The following is a 12065-nucleotide window of genomic DNA, read 5'->3' as shown; positions in this document are numbered from 1 at the left end:
TGTTGGTCAGAACACGGTGACTCCTCGGGTGACAGCAGTGGTGTTGGCCTCAATCAGAGCACGGTTGACTCCTCGGGTGACAACACTGGTGTTGGTCAGTCAGAGCACGGTGATTTTTTTAAAATTATGCTGAAAAATTGAAACTCACTTAGAAATGAAATTTTGCTTTTAGTTTAGTCCTAATTCTATTAAAGACATTTAATAAATAGCTAACAATCTTCTAAAAAGTAGAGGTAGAGCACCTGATCTTGACTTGCCCTGTAGTCAGACTGATGAATATCTTAAACATCACCATAGGACCTTCATCCAGCAACTGATGGAAGCAGAGGCAGAGACCCACATCAGAGCACTGGACTGAGCTCCCAAAGTTCAGTTGAAGATTGGAAGGAATGAGAATATGAGCAAAGAGGTCAAGACCATGATAGGTTCACCCACTGAAACAATTTACCAGAGCTAATAGGAGCTCACCAACTCCAGCCGAACTGGGAAGAAACAAGCATAGGACCAAACTAGTCCCTCTGAATGTGGTTGACAGTTTGCATAGCTGGGGAAGATGGAGGGGCCACTGGCAGTGGCAGCAGGATTTATCACTACTGCTTGAACTAGCTTTTTGGGTTCCTGTTCTATTTGAATATATATCTTGCTCAGCCTAGATATAGTAGGGAATGCCTTGGACCTTCCCCAAAGCAATGTGCCTTACCCTCTCTGGGGATTGGATGGGGGGAAGGGTATGTGGAGGGAATGGAAGGAGGGGAGGGAGTGGGAACTTGGATTGGTATTTTTAATAAAAATCTAATAAATAAAAAATAGTTATTTTTTAAAAGGAAAAGGAACAGTGAAACTGGGATCCTAGCGAAAAAGGAGCAGGAAAAAATATTCAGTGGCATTTCCTTTGTATTTTAATAAATAAAGCTTGCCTGAAGGTCAGAAAAGTAAAACAGTCACACTGGCCAGACTAACAGACCAGGCAGCAATGACACACACCTTTAATCCAAGTAGTCACACTAGTTTGCCATAGAAACCAGGTGGTGCAAGCCCTTAATCTCAGAACTAGAGAAGATTATAAAATGGGAGGAGGCAGCACTCACTCTCAGTCTCATTCCGAGATTCCTGGAGGTAGGATCACCATTTTCAGACTGAGGTCGAGGTAAGAGCCAATGACTGCCGCCTCACTTTTCTGGTCTTCAGGTTGAACTCCCCCCAAAAAAGACCTTCTAAAAAGAAAGTACCTCATCCCAATGACTTAACTGTTTTCTGTTATCAAATATTTAAGGGATAAATGATACAATCTTTAACAATCACTTCTGTAAAATAGAAACAAAGGACTGTGTCCTTATTGTATTAAAATAGCATTATTTTAACATAAAACTAGACCAAAACATTAAAAAGGTAAACCACAAACTAATAACTATTATGAACATAGGTGTAAAAATCCTCCACAGAAAGGAAGCCAATCAGTTCACCTGTGAGCTCAGTAGAACACTGGAAAACAGATTGCTCCAATACAGAGGGGAACTGGGAGGGGACCTAAGAGCCTGTGAGCTTCGTGGAACCCTGAAACACAGCTTGCTCCAATACTGCAGAGACCTAAGAGACAGCCATAGCAAGGATTGGAAAAAACCCCAGACACTGCTGGCCTCATCTGAAGGAAGAGATGGGTAGGCACCAGTGAAAGACTTCCTCCAACATTCTAAAAAGCAACATGGTAACAGCAGAACACAGCAGACACACAAATGGAAGAGTGGATCATCCTAACCCAGAAGAAATAGAAGAAAATGTCTTTAAACATAACTTTATAAAAATTATGGAGGTTTTAAAGATAAAGTAAAAAAAAAACTCTCTTAAAGAAATGGAAGAGAAGACAAACAAAAGTTGGAAGAAATGAATAAATCCCTCAAAGAAACTCAAGAAAACCAAGCAAAAACAATCAAACAGGTAAAGGAAACAGTACAAGATTTGAAGACTGAAATAGAGATAATAAAGAAAACACAAACCAAGGGAATTCTGAATAGGAAAAATCTGGGTAAGTGAACAGGAACTACAGAGACAAGTATAACCAACAGAATACAAAAGATAAAAGAATCTCAGGCACTAAAGATACTATGGAGGAAATAGACTCACTGGTCAAAGAAAACACTAAATACAACAAATTCTTAACACAAAACATTCAGGAAATCTGGGACACCATGAAAAAAACCAAACCTAAGAATAATAGAGGTAGAAGAAGGAGAATTCCATCTCAAAGGCCAAGAAATTATATTCAACAAAATTATAGAAAAAAACTTTCCCAACCTAAAGAAGGATATCCCTATGAATGTACAAGAAGCTTATAGAACATCAAATAGACTGGATCAAAAGAAATCCCCTCACCATATAATAATCAAAACACAAAACATACAGAATAAAGGAAGAATATTAAGAGCTGGAAAGGAAAAAAGTCAAGTAACATATGAAGGTAAATCTATCAGAATTACACCTGACTTCTCAATGGAAACCATGAAAGTCAGAAGGTCTTGGATAGATGTGCTGCAGACACCATGAGACCATGGATGTAAGCCCAGACTATTATAACCAGCATAGCTTTCATTCAACATCGATGGAGAAAACAAGATATTCCATGATAAAAAAAAGATTTAAAGAATACATATCCACAAACCCAGCCTTAAGGAAAGTACTAGAAGGCAAACCCCAACCCAAGGAAGCTAACTACACCCACAATAACACAGACATCTAATGACCCCCCTCCAGTATAACCCAAAGAAGGGAAACATACAAACACTAAAACCAAAAAATAACCGGAGTTAACAACCACTGGTTATTAATATGACTTAATATCAATGTACTCAATTCACCTATAAAAAGACACAGGTTAAGAGAATGGATATGAAAACAGGATCCAGTCTTCTGCTGTTTACAAGAAACACACCGCTACCTCAAAGACAGATACTACCTCAGAGGAAAGTGTTGGGAAAAGGTTTTCCATCAAATGAACCTATGAAACAAGCCAGTGTGGCTATAGTAATATCTAACAAAAATTGATTTCAAACTAAAATTGATCAGAAGAGACGGAGAAAGACACTTTGTAATCATGACAGGAACAATTCATTAAGATGAAGTCTCAATCCTGACTATCTATGCCCCTAATGCAAGAGCACCCATATATGCAAAAGAAACATTACAAAAACTTAAATCACACATCAAACCAGGCACACTAATAGTAGGAGATTTCAACACTCCTCTCTCACCAATGAACAGGTCAACCAGACACAAACTTAACAGAGAAATAAGAGAACTAACAGATGTAATGAATCAAATGGACTTAGCAGACATTGATAGAACATTCCACCCAAACAAAAAAGAATATAGCTTCTTCTCAGCACCTCATGGAACCTTCTCTAAAATTGACTGCATACTCAGTAATAAAGCAAACATCCACAGATAACAAAAATTTGGAGTAACCCCCTGTGTCTTACCAGATCGCCATGCAGTAAGTTAGAATTTAACAACAATATTACTCCCAGAAAGCCTACAAACTCATGGAAACTTAACAGTCAACTACTGAGCCATCCCTGGGTCAGGAAAGAAATAGAGAAAGATATTAAAGTCTTCCTTGAATTCAACGAAAATGAAGGCACAACATATCCAAACCTATGGGACACTAAGAGAAAAATTCATAGCACTAAGTGCCCACATAAAGAAAATGAAGAAAGCTCACATTTGCAATTTAACAGCACACCTGAAAGCTCTAAAAAAAAAAAAAGCAGACTCACCCAGGAGGAGTAGAAGACAAGAAATAATCAAATGGAGGGCTGAATTCAACAAAATAGAAACACAGAAAACAATACAAAGAATCAATGAAACAAAGAGCTGGTTCTTTGACAAAATCAACAAGATTGACAAACCCCAATCTAAACTAATCAAAACACGGAGAGAGAACATCCAAATTAACAAAATCAGAAATGAAAAAGGGACAAAAGACATAACAACAGACACTGAGACAACTCAGAGAATCATTAGGTTTTACTACAAAAACCCATACTCTACAAAATTAAAAAAAGAAATGGACAATTTTTTAGATAAATACCCTATCCCAAAATTAAATCAAGACCAGGTGAGCAACTTAAATAGACCTATAAACTAGGGGGAAAATAGAAGCTCTCATCAAAAACCTCCCAACCAAAAAAAGCCCAGGGCCAGATGGTTTTAGTGCAGAATTCTACCAGAACTTTCAAGAAGAGCTAATACCTATACTCCTCAAAGTGTTCCACATTATAGGAACAGAAGGGGCACTGACAAACTCTTTTTATGAGGCTACAGTTACCCTGATACCAAAACTGCACAAAGACTCAACTAAGAAAGAGAATTACAGACCAATCTCACTCACGAATATTGATGCAAAAATTTTCAATAAAATACTGGCAAACTGAATCCAAGAACACATCAAAAAGAATTATCCATCATGTTCAAGTAGGCTTCATCCCAGAGATACAGGGCTGGTTCAACATACAAAAATCTATCAATGCAATACATAATTTAAATAAACTGAAAGAAAAAAAACATATGATCATTTCATTAGATGCTGAAAAAGCATTTGATAAAATCCAACATCCCTTCATGATAAAGGTCTTGGAGAGATCAGGGATACAATGAACATATCCAAATATAATAAAGGCAATATACAGCAAGCTGACAGCCAACATCAAATTAAATGGAGAGACACTCAAAGTGATTCCACTAAAATCAGAAAGAAGACAGGCTGTCCACTCTCTCCATATCTCCTAAACATAGTTTTTTTAAGTTTTACTGATATCAATAAGACAACAAAAAAAGGTCAAGGGGATTCCAATTGGAAAAGAAGAAGTCAAACTTTAATTATTTGCAGATAATATGATAGTGTACTTAAGTGACTCCAAGAACTCTACCACAAAACTCCTACAGCTGATAAATTCCTTCAGTGATGTGGCAGGATACAAGATTAACTTAAAAAAAATCAGTAGCCCTATTATACATAAGTGATAAAGAAGCGAAGAGGGAAATCAGAGAAACTTTCACAAAAGCCACAAAGAGCATAAAGTACCTTGGGGTAACACTAACCAAGGAAGTGAAAGACCTATTTGGCAAGAACTTTAAGTTTTTGAAGAAAGAAATTGAAGAAGATACCAGAAAATGGAAGGATCTTCCATGTTTTTAGATAGGAAGGATCAACATAGTAAAAATGGCAATCTTACCAAAATCAATCTATAGATTCAATGCAGCCTCATCAAAATCCCAATACCATTCTTCACAGACCTTGAAAGAATAATAATCAACTTCATATGGAAAAAAAAAGCCCAGGATAGCCAAAACAATCCTATACAATAAAGGAACTTGTGGAGGCATTACCACCCTGACATTAAGCTCTATTACAGAGCTACAGTAATCAAAACAGCTTGGTATTGGCATAAAAATAGAGACGTTGACCAATGGAATCAAATTGAAGACCTGGATATTAATCCACACACCTATGAACATCCCACTTTTTTTGCATGAAGCTAAAATTATACAATGGAAAAAAGAAAACATCTTCAACAAATGGCTATGGCATAACTGGATGTCAACGTGTAAAAAAATGAAAATAGGCTGGGCGGTGGTGGTGCACGCCTTTAATCCCATTACTCGGGAGGTAGAGACAGGTGGATCTCTGTGAGTTCGAGGCCAGCCTGGTCTACAAGAGCTAGTTCCAGGACAGGAACCAAAAAGCTATGGAGAAACCCTATCTCGAAAAATCCCCCCACCAAAAAAAGAATGAAAATAGATCTATATCTCTCACCATGTACAAAAGTCAAGTCCAAATGAATTAAAAACATCAATATAAATCTGACCACACTGAACCTGATAGAAGAGAAAGTGAGAAGTAGCCTTCAATGCATGGGCACAGAGGACCACTTCCTAAATATAACACCAGAGCAACAAAAAATAAGTGGGACCTCCTGAAACTGAGAAGCTTCTGTAAAGCAAAGGACACCGTCATTAAGACAAAAAGGCAGCCTACTGAAGGGGAGAAGATCTTCACCAACCCCACATCAGACAAAGGACTATCTCCAAATATATAAAGAACTCAAGAAATTAGACTTTAAAATTCTAAATAACACAATTAAAAATGGCGTACTGAACTAAACAGAATTCTCAACAAAAGAATTTCAAATGGCCAAAAGATACTTAAGGACATGTCCAACTTCCTTATCTATCTGGGAAATGCAAATCAAAACAACTCTGAGATACCATCTTATACCTGTCAGAATGGCTAAGATCAAAAACACCAATGATATCTTATACTGGAGAAGATGTGGAGTATGGGGAGCATTCATCCATTGCTGGTAGGAATGTAAACTTGTGCAACCACTTTGGAAATCAGTATGGTGGTTTCTCAGAAAATTGGGAATCAACCTACTTTAGGATATAGCAGTACCACTCTTGAGAATATACCCAAAAGATGCTCAATCATACTACAAAAGCATGTGTTCAACTATGTTCATAGTAGCATTATTTGTAATAGCCAGAAACTGGAAACAACGTAGAAGCATCTCAACTGAAGAATGGTTAAAGAAAGTGTGGCACATGTACACATTACTACTCAGCTGTAAAAAACAATGACATAATAAATTTTGCATGCAAATGGATGGAAATAGAAAATACTATCCTGAGTGAGGTAACCCAGACTTTCAAAAATTAAAGTGGATACTAGCCATAAACAAAGGACATTGAGCCTATACTACATGACCCTAGAGAAGCTAAGTAATAAGGTGAACCCAAAGAAAAACGTATATAGACCCCTCCCCCATAGAATTGGAAACACACAAAATTGCCTGACAAAATTGGGAGCATGGTGGCAGGGGGTAGAAGGTAGGGGAGAAGGGAGGGTTTAGGAGATCTTGTGGGAATGCGATAGTCAAGATGGAGAAAGGACAAATATGAGAGCAAGGAAAGAGAAATGTTGATTGAGGGAGCCATTATGGGCTTAGCAAGAAACCTGGCTGTAAAAAATTCCCAGGAATCTACAAGGATGACCCCAGCTAAGACCCTAAGCAATAGAGGAGAAGGTGCCCTGAAATGGCCTTGCCTTGTAGTCAGACAGATGATTATCTTAAATATCACCATAGAACCTTCATCCAACAACAGATGGAAACAGAGGCAGAGAATCAAAACCATGAGGGGTTCATTCACTGAGTCAGTTTGCCTGAGCTAATGGGAGCTCACTAACTCCAACTGGACTGGGAATGAATGAGCACGGGATCAAACTAATCCCTCTGAATGTGGTTGACAGTTGGGGAAAACTGAGAAGCCAATGATAATGGCACTGGGATTTGTATCTACTGCATGTACGGGGCTTTTGGGGATCCTATTCTATTTGGATGTATACCTTCCTCAACCTAGATGTAGTAGGGAGGGCCTTGGACTTGCCACAGGGCAAGGTGCCCTGCCTGTGGGGGACGGATGGGAGAGTGTGTGGAGGGAGTGAGAGGAGGGGAGGGACTGGGAATTTGAATTGGTATTTTTGTAAAATAATAAAATGATAATAATAAAATAAAAAAAACGCCAAAAAATAATATTAGTGACATTTCAACATGTTTGAGGTATTATTTTAAAAAGGAGTTTCCTGAAACCTAATTTGCATGATATTAGCAAAGAAATAAAATTATTACAGTCATAAAAAGGAAAATAAAAAGAAAGGAAGCCAATCATACAGAGAAGGAATTATAGCTGGAGGGCAAATGAGATTCGTGCCAGTTTTTCACATCTTGCTCAACACTTGAAAATCAATGTAACCTGTCATAGCAAAACAAGTCTAAGATAAAAAGCAATCTTGCCAACTGTTGTGAGTACACCACCCAATCCATAGACAGCACTTTGGTGACATCCCATAGGTGCTCTGGAATACAACCTTCAGCTGACATGTTGTGATTAAGGGATACTGTTCCTTTAACATAAGACAAAGGGAAGAGCAGCCTCTTATAATTCTGACACACATTCTTTCTGGGAGTTCCTGCCTTAAGACAGGAGTGGAGGTGTGCGTGTGTGTGTGTGTACGTGCACACACACATGTATATATTGAGGAGTTGGTTAGTTTATTGTTATTTAAATTAAAATGTTTACTCTATTTAGAAAATATCAAAGAGTCAAAAAATGACATTAAAATGTTAGAATAACAATAAGGAATTACATCAAGACCGGGATACAAGCTCCTGCACAATAAACAATTTTTTTGCAACTAGCAATTAAATTTCCAGCTAAAAACAAAGGCAGTTATAATAGAACAAAATAAAACATATATGAAATATTTACAGGCTTGACATGCATATGTCTGAAAATATTTGATGAAACAAAATATCAGATTCAAATAAATAGAGATGTTTCATGTTCATGAATTGAAAGGCTATCAAGATTTGAATTCTTTCCAAATTAACTTATATACTTACCAAAATCTCATAAATACCTCAATAATCTATGTGATCGATAGCAGCATACTGATTCAAATGTTTCTGAGCAACAGCTAAAGTTTATGTAGAATAGTCAATTTAATACCGAAAAATAGGAGTGGAGTTAAAAGCTCACTAGAAATGGAATTTTACAATACTCATCTATCCATGAAAGGCACTGAATAAATAGTTGGCCACCTTCTTTAAAAACCCAGTGCTAAACTACAGGACATTAGTCATAGTTCAGCTGCTGAGAATTTGCTGTTTAAAAACCTGGCCCCGAATTCGTGATGACCTAGAGCTCCTGTTTTCTGTTGAAACATTTGTAGGTTTGCATTCCACATCCAGGTTTACTACACAAGAGGAGGGAGGGGAAACTGGTCAGTTTGTAAAATGCATGAAAAATTAATTAATAAAAAAGATTGTGTCCAATCTTTTTAAAACAGGAAACTCTCCCTTTGCCTCATAGCTTCAAAAGTTGAAGTTCATGGCCAGTTGCCCTGAACTAGATGCTTTAGGCTCAAGTAGGGTTGAACATCATAGTAGTGGAGGCATACAACCCCAGAGGCTGCTCACCTCCTGGGGGTCAGGAAGTGGATAATAGGACTGAGGGCAAGACTGTGCTCACAGGCTGCCTCCTCCTCTTCTGCATTCCACTCTGGCCACGCCTCCTCTTCTGCATTCCACTCTGGCCACGCCTCTCAGATACCTCTGGTCACATTCGGGGTAGCCCTTTTCCTTCATTACTCTCCCGGGATGTCAGTCTTGTCTAGAAACGTCTCAAAGACCTTACTAGAAACTCAAAGGTGTTCTTCAGTCTAATTTCATTGACAAATATATGTTGTTTCACATGTATCACCTACAATAGCTTCCCCTTAAGCAACAGCTTCAGCCACAAGGGCCACAGCCTGAGGGGATTCTGTTCACTCAGGCACCAACTCTTTCAAAGCCAAGGGAAACTTTAGCAAAACCTAAAGAACTCACAATTCAAGGTTTGAGGTGGAATTATGCCTGCTCAGAGAGACTGAATAGCAAGTCACTAACCTTCTCTCTTTGCTGGTGTCTTCCAAACCACCCAGCATCCTCTCTCTGCCCCCACTTAAAAACTCATGCTACACGTGGTTCCTCCTTACTGCTTCCTGTCAGCTACTTGCTGACCAGTATCCTGCTCATAGATTAATTTTATTTAATCAAACCCATCTTTAAACTTTTAACAAAAGCAGTAGGAAAAAAATGCAAGACACTTTAAAAATAATATTCCTCAACAATTATAAATCAAAATCAACAATTGCACAGAGTGATCAATAATACTTAATGACAAAGGACTCGTAAAAAAGGTGAATGTAACTGAACAGAGAGAACAGAGACAGAATCACATGAACACTACTGACTCATCTTGAACAAAGAATTAAAGACGATTCAGTAGAGAAGGCACAGGCTTTTCAGCAATGTGCCAGAACACATGTGCATCCATATGAACAAAAGAAGCCGGTATAGCCTTACACCTGTGGCATACCTAAATGCAAACCTAAACATTGATGCCAAACTCCAGAAGTCTCACAAGAAACCCTGGGGAAAAAAACTAGGTGATCTTGAACTTGATGATGGGTTTTGAGAAACAGCAACAGTACAATCTCTGGAAGAAAATAAGACAACTAGGCCTTGCTAAATTCAAACTTTCTCTGTAAAACCCACAAAAAGAGCTCAAAACCATGAGTTACAGGAAAGGAGAAAAACTTTCTGATGTATACCCAGAACATAAAAGAACTATCTTTAAAGTTAGATATAAGTAAAACTTCAGAATTAAAAATAGGCTGGATATTTGCAGATACCTCACTAAATACAACAAACTGCTGGCAAATCGTATACAAAAAGATGACCAAAATAAATTTTTATTAAGGAATACAACTTACTGAAAAATGAAATATCGCTGCATTCCAACATGATAGTTAAGATGTATCAGCACTAATGATGATTGCAGTAAAGATACAGGCCAACAGGACCCCTAATTCCTCGCTGAGGAGATTATAAGGTGAAGCCACTGCTCTGGAAGATACGTTGACCATTTGCTATGTGACTAAAGATAGCTTTATCATATATAACCTAGAGACACTTACCAAACTGATGTGAAAAGTTGTGTTTACCCAGAAACTGACTAAGAGGATTTTGTACTGAGCATAATCAATCACCCACACTGGAATAAATTAAAATGTATTTCAGTAGGAGAATAAACTAGAGCACTTAGAATATAAAATAAAACATTATTTAGTAATATGAAAAGGTTTAATTATTAGGTAAATCAGGAGAATGATTGACAATTGGAAGGAGCCCATCTGAAAACTTACATATGATTTTCTGGAGATGATAAAACTATACTAGTAGTCAAAGCCAGAGGTGCTCGAGGCAAGGGTGGAAGACAGACCAGGTGGAGCATAGGCTATCACTAGAGGAGTGAAACTATTTGATAGAATACCATCGCAATGGGCATGCTATACTATGTCCTCAGAATCCACACTACTTCACAAGCCAAACTTTGCATGCAGATTTGTTGTCAAATCAAGTAGGACACTGAGGAGTCTGGAGGTTAATATAGAATATAAAACAGATCTAGTGGAGCAATCTAATTTCTCTGGGTGAACAATGCTCTCCCCAGCTGCTCAGTGAAGTAGAGAGAACTCAAGCTAGTCAAACTGACAGAAAGTCCAAGACTAGACATGGTGATTTTTTTTATAATGGTGGAATAAACACAGACGTATGAATTGAATTACTTAAACTAAATGTATTTTCTAAAGTTTGATGTGTAGAGTTCTTACTTTTACTGCAGGCCATCAGATACAAATAGATGCACTGGCTAAACCTGGAGTCATCCCAGATGTCATGGGATAAACTTGACCATGAACAAATAGAGACCTGGTCATACAGAGGCTCCTTGTTCCTGCCCTTTCCATCAGCAGACTTGACATTCTGGCCACCTGGCATCATTTTCTGTGTTACAATTTTTCTTATCTTATTTATAAAATGCTATGGTAGTTTTTAAAATACTTATTCTTTTAACAATTTTATTCCTATAGAGTCTGAGGCATTCTGATCCACACTTCACCCATATTTTCTCCCCATCTTCCCACTGAACCCCTCTCCCAACAATCCTGCATCTCCCCATCTTCCCAATGAACCCCTCTTCCAACAATCCTCCATTTCCCTATCTTCACATTGAACCTCTCTCTTCCAATAATCCTTCTTCTCCCCATCTTTCTATTGAACCCTTCTCCCAACAATCCTCCATCATCTCATCTTCCCATTGAATCTCTCTCCCAACAATCTCCCATCTCCCCATTTCCCACTGAACCCCTCTCCCAATAATCCTCCATCTCCTCATCTTCACACTGAACCTCTCTTCCAACAATCATCCATTTCCCATCTTTCCACTAAACCTCTCTCCCAACAATCCTCCATCTCCCCATCTTTCCACTGAACCCCTTTACAAACAATCCTTCATCTCCCCATCTTCCCACTACAACCTCTTCTCCCAACAGTTTTCCTTCTACTTTGATGTCTTTGTTTTTTTTTTTAATTTATTTATTTATTGAGGATTTCCGCCTCCTCCCCGCC

The 12065-nt window shown here is 38.1% G+C and overlaps 1 protein-coding gene across 1 annotated transcript in view; it reads right to left on the bottom strand.

Annotated features, from left to right (window-relative positions):
• Inpp4b (inositol polyphosphate-4-phosphatase type II B) overlaps positions 1-12065 on the bottom strand; it is a 762195-nt gene that overhangs the window by 511021 nt on the left and 239109 nt on the right. The window lies entirely within an intron of this gene.

The sequence above is a fragment of the Microtus ochrogaster genome, unplaced genomic scaffold (genome assembly GCF_000317375.1).
Source record: "Microtus ochrogaster isolate Prairie Vole_2 unplaced genomic scaffold, MicOch1.0 UNK51, whole genome shotgun sequence".
Lineage (NCBI taxonomy): Eukaryota > Metazoa > Chordata > Mammalia > Rodentia > Cricetidae > Microtus > Microtus ochrogaster.
The sequence above is the reverse complement of the archived record's forward strand: the minus strand, read 5'-3'. Positions and strand labels throughout refer to the sequence as shown.